The sequence below is a fragment of the Tyto alba genome, unplaced genomic scaffold (assembly GCF_018691265.1).
Source record: "Tyto alba isolate M040663 unplaced genomic scaffold, T.alba_DEE_v4.0 Super-Scaffold_1000006, whole genome shotgun sequence".
Classification (NCBI taxonomy): domain Eukaryota; kingdom Metazoa; phylum Chordata; class Aves; order Strigiformes; family Tytonidae; genus Tyto; species Tyto alba.
The window spans coordinates 19821635-19832220 of record NW_024881272.1 but is presented as its reverse complement, the minus strand read 5'-3'; positions in this window follow the sequence as shown (position 1 = coordinate 19832220).

Here is a 10586-nt window from a genome sequence, read left to right as displayed (position 1 = left end):
GTTTTGTGTTCTTGGTTTCGTAGTACAAAGCCATACTACGTTTTAAAGACCTTTGTACTTTTTCTAAAGCTGAGGTAAGAAACTGCAAAAAAAATGTCTTCTGCTATGACTACAGCTCCCATACAAACAAACACAGCATGTCAAGCAGCAGATTTGAAGGTGTCACTCAAATCTGTTGTTGTTCTAATTTGCCACGTGTAAGGAGGACTTATCCCAGATAAGAATTTTGAGAACTGTTCCATAAGAAACTCGTAAAAAGTCAATTCCACTCTCTAGCTGGGGTCTGACCACCCTAGTTTTACAATTGTGAATCTTGCTGCAAACATTTAGAAAATGTCTTTAATTGGCAGCTTGAGGAATCAATTAATTCGAGGCCTCTGACAGAAGGGGTAAAAATATGAGCATCTAATGTCAGGCTGGGCAGTGATCACTTCCAGTAAAAAGGGTTAGAGCTCCACAAGGATGTTTTACCTGTGTTATAGATAGTAAATATTTGTCATATAAGTGTTGGGGTATTTAGGAGGATAAGGTGGGTATCTCACAGCAAGATAGGATATCAAGATAGCTTCCCTTCCTAACTTTTGAATTTGATGATGAATAAAAGTTTGAATTAAGTCTGAAATGCAGTTGCATTTTGACCTTCTGTTGTTGGGGTTTGGTTTGTGGGGTTTTTTGTTTTTTTGGTTTTTTTAATACTACAAAAAGGGATGTCTGCCTGAAAGAAACTTGCATATATTGGAAATGTAGTTTATTCTTGTAATTCACTACTACAAAAAGTTCCTACTTCAGTGAGATAACAACAGCTTGAGGTTTCCATTAAATCATTGGGATGAGTTCCTAATAGCCTATTTCAAAGCCTGTAAAACTTCCTTTAGAATCCTTACAGTCTGGTTGTCCTGTTCCCTCCCTCAGAGGGTCAAATACAAATGTTTTTTGCAAAAATGTATTTCTAAAAATTGTGTTTACATGGCTTGTTGCTTTACATTTTAAAAGCAGCATATTTGTGGTGTTCATTTGCATTAGCTCATGGTTAGTGAAACATGTAAGAAAGACCCAGTGACAAACTTGCACATTCCTTACTAGTGCTCAAGTTTACAAGATTTGGATTTTGATAGATTACACAGTAGCTATGTTGTATCTAATTGCAAATTCTGCTCTTTCTGTTGAGAAACAGCTTATCTGAGGATGAGGCATCTTTGCTAAGGACAAGATCAAGAAAACACTTTGCCCAAGGTGTGGACACAGTTGCAGCACAAAAGTTCTTTAGGATTAAAAGGTTGTTCTAGTTGGAAGGACTTTGAGTATGGAAGTCAGTGATCTGTTCCAATACATACCCAAGCCCCGTAACAGATATTTTCCTTTGCTGGGAAGTAGAGGTCGGAGGCTTTGTCCTTTGCCTTTGCTTCCTAGAAGCTGTGGAAAATTGGAGAGGACACAGCTGTAGATATATTGACTCAAATGGATCACGGTCTCAGCAGCCTACCATGCAGTGTGGTACGTTCTGAGTGTGTCCAGTCAGTTACAGGAGGAAATACTGGTGATTAGGGCAATGAAGAGAAAACTGGAGCACTGGAAAGGCTTGTTTAACTTCCCGAATTTATTCCACTATTAAGATAATTTGATTAAATAAGTAAATAAATAAAAAATAAATAAATCCAACACCTCATTTACACTTAGTGGCATATCAGTGGTTTGGTCTACACAGAAATATCACAAGAACTCTCTTCTACTGGAATTATTGCTACTTTGAATGTATAAATAGTTATCTTAGTAATAGTCAGTTCAGCAAAATGAATGCTTGACTGGGATGTCCTTTCAATTTCTTCCATCTTTACCATCATCTTTCTACTTGATGTTTACGTAAAGTGGAGATCTAGGTGCCAAGACTCCGATAATGATAGGTAACACTTTGGATGAATAAACCACTGTAATTCTCCTATCTCACAGGTATGTTAATTGAGTTTAAGCAAACAATATTTTGTCATTTCATAAATACCCAGAGTTTATAAAATAACCTCTCTTCCAACTGCCACCTTAAAAAAAAAAAAAAAAAAAAAGTGTGTCCCAGTAAATACATTATCTTTATTTCCCTTTATTCTTTTACCATACATACCGGGAAATACGCATTGGGCAAGCTTACTTGCCCGTGGGGAAAACTAAGAAAGGAGCTGTGTAGGTAGCCTTAGAAAAAATATGTTGTACCAGAAACAAGATGATGGTGGCAGAGTCATTCTAAGGGCTACGTGATATTATGTGTATAACATAGTGATATAGTTTGCTAATGTTGGCAGGTTAGCTCGTGTCAGGAGTGTGGCTCTCCTTCCCCAGAAGTATCTGCTCTGTGGTTTAGAACATAACCCAGGGACTTGGCTCCAAGAGGACATCCACATCAGGGGGCTGCTTCCCATGGCCAAAGCTCATTCATTCTGGAAGAGAATGTCATAACACGACTGGGTCAGCTGCAAGGTACGTTTCCTGCTAAGAGAAGTATTGTAGTGAATGCTGGGGGAAAAATAACTTCCTAAAGTCTCATAAATTAGTTGGTCCTTTTTAAAGCCACAGAAGGAAACTTGAAATATCAACATATATGCTTTTTTTACTTGGGATTTGCAGACTCCAAAGCTATGCTTTAGGGCATTTCTAGTATTATATCTGAAGCTATTAAACTGGTCTTAATTCTGCAACTACTTATTGACCAACTGAACTCAACTCTGACTTCTCTTGAAATTTTTTTATGTTCCAAACTACTACAAAAACCTATAAACTAAAATGAATCGTGATTCCACCTTCTCTATAACAAAATGCTCTAGTTGCATTCATTTGCCAGTAGATGGCACATTTATGTGCTGTTGAACAGTGTGTGTAAGAAATGTCAGCTGCAGAACATCTAAGAATGAGAGACTTGGAAAATACTTAAGAGCAGTAGGGAATGAGAAATTTGGATTGTACCAGTCACAAAATATGTCAGGTAATATATGCAATACCAGCCATGAGTATTCGTTGTTTAAGTATTAGTATATTTTGCCTTTAAATCCTTTTAGAGCTAATTGTTAATACCTGCAATATTTTTTTACTGGTTTTCATATCAGCATCCGCAAAAAAAAGGAGTTTCTGACACTAATTGGAAAAAAAGGCATTTTTTTCATACTATATATTATTGCACAAGCTGTATAAAAATTCCACTGAAAATCCCTGATAAATCTTATTTTCATTAGTGGCTAGAAGTGAGTGGTCTGTTTTAATAGCACACAATCACAATTCTGTATTATGTGCACTTGAAAGTTCAGAAATACACTACTTTTAACCAAAGATTGTCACCAAAGAAATTTGAAAAGTGCTTCTAAGATGGTTCATTAAATATATAATATTTATAGTAGAGAGGATATACATTTCTAGAGTTGGATTCTGAACAAATTTAGATGTATCTCTACTAATTATGTTTACAGGCAAGAAACATTGTTCAATATTTTTCTGAGTTACATGACCACCAGAGCAGCTGGAGAGAAAGTAAAGTTACAGCAAACATGTTTTTGAGACCACCTCTGATCAGAGCTTCATCAACCAATTAGAGCTGAGCAAAACTGTAAAAGGTCAGTTTAACTGTTATAACCTTAGTGTGTAACTTTGGAATGTCATGTCTGCTCACGTTTACATGTGAATATCTGGGTTTGGTTTCTATCAAGAGAGAGTAGAGAGGGGAAACAGGGTCATCTAATGTGTGAATGAACACTTGTCCTGCTGTAGCTGATTCCTTTCTTACAGTCAGTGGTATGGATTGCAACCACAGTCTGCCAAACAACATGCACATCCTTTGATCTTTCATATTTACACACAAAGCATAGGTTGTCATGATTTCTTTTAGTTTCCTCATAATTTATTGCCTATGAGCAGCTACAGAAGCCATAAGCCCTGGCACCAGTGACAGAGCTGCAGAAAACACCCTTCTCTGGGTCCATGGTGCTTTCAGCAGGCTGAGGAGCAGCATCTGCCATGGCTGATCCATGGATAAAATGCCATATCCTGGTCTTCCACACCTCACATCAGTTCTGGCAGTTAAACCAGAACTGCAACGAGTAGAGAAGCTGACAGTATTTACCAGGACAGGGGTGCTTTAGAAACATCCAGTTTCTAAGATTTGTTAAAACTACCTGCTACTGGCTAACTCTGCTTGCCTACCAGATATCTGGTGGAAAAACCTCACTGTTCTAGAAACTCACTAATGATCTGCCTGAACATCTCTGAAATATGATCATTCCCCAAAATGGCTATCGTTAGCAAAGGTGGATGCTCTTCAAGAGCTTGCCACTATCCAAGTGTTGTGTAGATCTCACTGCATGCTCAGAAGAGTTTTTTAGAAGAAAACCATAAAGGAACGGACTGGTTAATATGAACTCCTGATACCAAGGTGGGTTTGTGACTAAGCCTCTGCTCTTTTTTTTTTTTTTAATCAAGTGTGTACATGGTGCTGAATCTTACTGACCTTGACTTCTAAGACAACCTCTTAATGGGAAGGTGATGTAAGAATGTTATAACTATGCTTTTAAGGAGAAACCCAGACACTCCAGAAAGTCTGTGTAGGATTGAGCAGAAACCTCCATGGTCAGGTGTGGAGAAAGCTCTTAATATCCCCATATTGAAAGCAGGGGAGAGCTCGACACAACCGCATTGGAACATTTTGATTGTTGCTGTCAGGTGGCTACTGAGGAAACTAGACACTAGTCTTATCTGTTGTAAAAATAATGCATAAATCGGGTTTTTTAGAAGTGGAGGAGTTATTTGGGGTTGTCCCTGCAGAAAATATTTTCCAGCTTTTGGACTAGGTGTCTGGGTGCGGGTCTCCCCTGTTTCTTGAAAAGGCGTCGTGTGAGAGCAGTGTGGGCTCGTAGGTACGCTGACCTCCACAGGGGCCTGTACTGGGCCCAGCTGCCCGGCGCAGCATCCAGGGAAGTAAAAGCTCATACAGGAAGATGGCGAGGTACCAGAAGTCAACTTTACAGCCAGGACTGTCTTGTTACTGAGAAGATGGGAGCCTCACCCCTGTAAATATTGTCCGGAGAGTGAGGAGCAGGAGCAGAAGCGTACCGTGCTGCAGGAGAAAGCTGTCTGGCAGGAGCCGGGCTCCTGCCGCCCCGGCAGCAAAAGCGCCTGTGAATCGCACTGTCAGCGCTCCGCACCGAGCGGGGCAGGGGGCCGCGAGGCGTCGGCATCAGGCATTTGATGGTCTTTCAGTGACAGGCAGATTCTTCACTCCTGGGGAAAAAAAAAAAAAGCAAAGTGAGGAAAAAACTAGCGCTAATTCCTTAATGTAGTGTTTGAAATATAGTTGTGATTTCTGCTTGTGTTTTATTGACATTTTTCTGTCTATAACTGTTTTTCCATTCTTGTATGCATCAGCATGTTGTCCTTTTTCATTTGTCTCACTTCATACAACCAAAGTGGTACCTTTCAGCTTTCCCATGGATTTAACAGCTACCTCACTGAGATGCCTGAGCCATATTTATTTAAAATATTTTTATTAGGCTGGATTCTGGTTTACAGTGTTGGTATTTCATATGAATACTTTTTATAAGCTTCTTGCCATGTTGTCACAAGCTAGGCAAATATGTGGTAGATACTACTGCTAGTAGGGGCAGAATGAGTTGTGGTTTATATAATGATTTTTTTATATATATAAAGTATAAGCTTTAAAATAACAAGATCTTAAGTCTGGACAGTGGTGTTATTAAATATAAAGCAATTATCAGAATAACAAGGAGCATAACAAAGTAAGTAGGGCAGGAAATTCTCAGTGAAGTGGATATAACTCATGTGCAGGAAGATTTATTTAAGCAATTCAGTCTTAGAAACCAAAGGAAGCAAAAGCAGAAAGGTGCCACTGGCCTTGCATTGTAGTCAGCTGCTGTATGTATTCATTTTTAGCCTGGTGTGAAGAGAGTGCAACTCTAGTCATCTTATTGGAGATTCATATGGTTACCAAAAAAAAAAAACCAAACCAAACAAAAAAAAAACCAACAACAAAAAACAACAAAAACGCAGATTGGATAATACTTATTGTGTAAAAAGAACCTTAGCATACTAAAGCAATGATTTAAGGGACTCCCTATCAGGACAAATCAGAGGGTCTTTGCCATCCCGTTAATTACTGCCTCGTCAGTAAATCTGAGCAGTGCTCCTCCCCTCCGTGGTTGCAGCAAGGGAGCTGAGTTGCTGATTCAGCACTGTGCACCTGCAGAGCTCTTAACCCGTGCGTTGGTCCTGAAACCCAGAGCTTATACAAAACCTTTTGCACATCTATGGACCCTGAGTTTTACCTTATAAGAGTGTACTCAGATAACTGCATGGAATATAATTGAGTCTGAGTGGCTCTTGTGCTCTAACCTAGTACTTAAACACGTGCTTCAACTTAATTGCCTTAGAAATTAATACCAGGATGGTACAAGTCACTCTGATGTATTCTTGCCACAGGTTTTCTGCCTTCCTTCCCTCCAGACCAATGCTATCTTTGGCTTCTTGTCTAGGCTTTATACAGAACTTCAGAACAGCATGACAATGCTCAGCCATGCAGAAAACCCAGGCAGGTTAGAAGGGGACTGTGAAGAAGATATGGCATGGCTTTTGGATGACCTTCCTGGCCAAGGCAGGTATTGAAGAGAGGTGCTTCATTGCTGGACTTGGTGGGTAGACTGGAGTACCTTGCTGGGAAGTGTCCCTCATTCCTCTGAGCCATGTTGACACAGGGAAGGGAGAGCAGTTTGATGGGTATTAAGCTGTTGATGCTGTGAAGTAAGGTAAGTGGCAAAATTCCATTCAAGCATACTGGAAAGAATATGGGCTGGAGTGGAAAAGACCTTAACTGAGTAAAGACAGTTTTTGGAGAGTAAAATATTGGAAAGTTGCAACCTGGACCAGTAACAGGGATTTCACCTCTTTCTAGGTGTACAGTAATTGCCAGGGACTGTGGAAAAGACCCTGAGGTACTTACCAATCCCAGGATAACTAAAACCATCAGTGCCATATGGGTGTGATAAAAGACCCCGTAAGTGCAGTGTGGAGCTAGCGGCTATTCAGACAGGGAAGGCAGAAGGCACTGTGGAGACCCTACTGCACCCTAGGGTGCAGAAACAAATGTCTGCTTCTGGAAATCAAATGTGCACAAAGAGAGAAGGGGAACAAGCTCAGACAATGCAGAACTTATTACAGAGTCTAAAAGGGCTGTGGTCATTCAGACAGCTGAGTCTGCATAAGCAAGTAAATATCAGAGAAACAAATAAATCAACTATTAAACTGAACAATATTACTATAGGAACAATTAGGTATAAGCTGTTCATTTATTTTTCAAGTTGTGAATCAAAAGTTCTTAACAACCAGTAAAGGGGAGGGATCTTGACACGGGCTCTCAGTGGTGGAGTGGAGTGAGATTCCCTACGGGCTCGGGACCAGCGCTCGATGCGGAGGTGGGTCTGTGAGGGTTTGCCTGTGGTGGCAAGCGGTCAGACTCCATGGCCTGGAAGGTCCCTTTCCTCCAGTATTACTAGGAAGGAAATGATGAGAAAGGGAATTTTTTACTACTGTTATTAATAGACTGGAAATAGCTATAAATTAATCCAGTTTAGGTGGCAAGCAGTTATCTTAAACCTGTGTGACTTCCACATCTGTGACAAAAGTTACTTAACACCAGCCTGCATCCCCTGTTTGTTTCCCCTGCCCCCGTGTTGTACACTAAGAGGATCCGATGACTTTTGGCCACTGATTACGTCTGGATGAAGTCTCAGCATTTTGGCTATCTCTGGTTTATTTTCTTACTCAGGGTGAGCAGCATTTCCAATCTGGCTGCCCAGAGCCACAGACGGTCGGCGCCAGCCCCGAAATGTCTCCCCGAACCCCCCGAGAAAAAGCACAGCCCGCACCCGCGTTTATTCCACGCAGCAGGTCAGTCAGCAACGGCAGCCGGCCGCTACGCGGCCCGGAGCCCACAGCCCGGGGCGCGGCCGCGCGGGACTTCAGTTCCCGGCAGGCCCCGCGCCCACCGGGGCGGGGCGCGAGCGGCCGCCGGCCGTTACCGCCGCCTCGCGCCCCGAGCGGCTGAGGGGCGGTGCGGCCCGGGGCAGGCGGGTTGAGTTGGCGAAGCAATAGGCGGTTCGTACACGGATATAATCCATGAGACTAGTTTATGCAGAGGAGCTTTCCTAGCTTCCCTCAAGGTGAAATCACACAAGTCCTTCGTTGTTTTCTCACGTAACTTTCCCTATCAACACGTTTAGCCGTGTTTTTACCCAGAACGTTGGAATAACAAAGGTTTAAAGGGCTTTGTTTTGCTCTGGGGGAGTTGAAGTTTGGTACCCGCTGAACAGCTAACGGGATGCTACGCTCTCCTTTGCCACATGCACGGTGCATTTTGCTTTCACTTCCAGGGACAACTAGTAGCTTTTCAGTAGAATACCTGCATTTTCCAATACCCAGAAAACAGGGTCAACTGGTGTACAATATCTACGCTGACGTCTGCATGTTTCTCCTTGTGTAACAGCCAAAGTTCAGACACACACAGGGCTGACCCATTAACATGGATCTACCAACCCCGGTCTTGCTCTGTTCCCTACATGGCCTGGAAACATTTTTTGCCAGAAGAGGGATGCAAATAGACAAACAAGAGCCTAATTCACTTTTCTGCTTTGTCTCCCTCCAGACATAATCTCTTTTTAATTAAATTACCCCAGTGAATGAAAATACAAACCACACATCATATTCCACATTGAATTTTTTCATAGCCTGTTTTCTTAAAATTCCTCTCCCTGCTTTTCAAGGTCTTTTAGATGGAACGCACACAGTGTGTGAGCCTCACTTCCAATACTCTAAGGATTAATTGAAGAGCATGATGGAAGGAAGAAGAGTGTGAGTAAAATAGCTGGTTTATATTTGTATCCTCAAATGTCAGTTCATTACCAAAGTTAGAAACCAGCTGATGCAAAAAACTCATTATGGCCTCATTTAGAATGCTTTTTCCTTGAGAGACAAAAAAGAATTGCATTGCACGGCTTGTCCAACACACATATGCCACGTTTTACAGTACACTTTGGGATGAGAAGTAAAGAGGGTTTTCTTTAGGGTGCAGTATGTTTAATACTCTATTTGTTTATCTGCATTTATTTAAAATCCAAAGCAGTGAGGACTCCCACTAGTCCCCATTCTCAATGCTTTTACCAACACTCAAGTCCCATTATTTGCATAGGTTTTGCGAGCTTTGGTTATTTATTTGACAGCGTGAAAGTCAGGCAAAATTAAATGGTTGGGGAAGTCACATCCACAGCCCTTTGCTCAGAAGTGCCCCTTCCCTGTGATTTTAGTGCTTGTGGCTGTGTCCAGACAGCAGTGAGGCAGCTTGGATCTCTGTTCACAGGTGCAGCCGAGATGCAGTGAGCTGCTGCTGGGAGACAGACGTGCGGTGCCTGGGCCAGCCCCACGCCCGCACTGCCGGCTCCATCAGTGCGGGCTTGGGGCACTTGTGTCACACAGCTGTGACTCGCTCTGCAGAAATCAGGCTGAAGCCACCAGTTGGTTCTGTATAAACCCCTAGGTAGCTTGGAACGTCCCCCTTGTCTTGCGGAGAACAGTGAGGGTGTGATTTGAGTGGTCTGACCCAGAAGGAAATTCTGCAAGTAAAACATCCCACAAATTTGTACTAACCCAGACTGTTAAGGATGGTCAAAAGGTCACAGCATCTGCGCTGCGGCTGGGACACAGCCCTGGTGCAGAAGGGAAGCCTGCAGAGGCTGTGGGGGGGCTGGGGAGTGGGCAGGCTGTGCTGGATGGTTGGTGTTGCTTGTGTTGTTTCCTCAGCGCCAACAGCCCGTCATCCATGTAACGCATATATGCCATTAGAGAACAGCTAAATCAAGGGAAATGTGGACAAATAAATTAAAAATTAGTGTAACGAATGAAAAAAAAAAAAAAAAAGTACAATTGCTGGAGAAACTTGCCAACGTTTGTATTGCTCTCTGTGGGCAACATTTTATTGCCAGTGGGCCAGACTTAGTCGTTGGTAGACACTCTGAGTTGTACCTGACTGTACAGCAAATCCCATGGGTATCTGTGAGTCTCCCTGTGAAATAAGGTGCGGCACTTACACGAGTAGGAGACGTACCCGTTCACAGGAATCGCTGTCTCCATCCCCTCTCTTGCCTGGGTCCCAGGGGTGGCACGGCGGCGGTGGCACGAAGCTGTCCTTCGGCACTCCCGTCACCCTGAGCCCGCCGCCACTCCAGTTCCAGAAAACAGCCAAGTGTCTGCTACTCACCTGCGAGCTGATGATCTCTCTCTAGAAAATAATTTTATGCAACTTTACCAATTTTCTGAGGTTTGGCTGTTCCCGCTTCCCACCTTGCATAAAATTTCCTCGGCTCAGTCCCGCATCCTTCAAACACTATCTGCAGCGTTTCTCCCTTTCCCCCACCTCACTCCCACCGTTCCTGCACCCACCCCGTTTAGCCGGAGTAGAAACGCTCCGGTCACGAACCTGGCCCCCCGTGCCCCTCTCCGCCCGGGCGCCGCGGAGGCGTTTCAGCCGCCCGTGCCGGCAGCCCTGCCCGCAG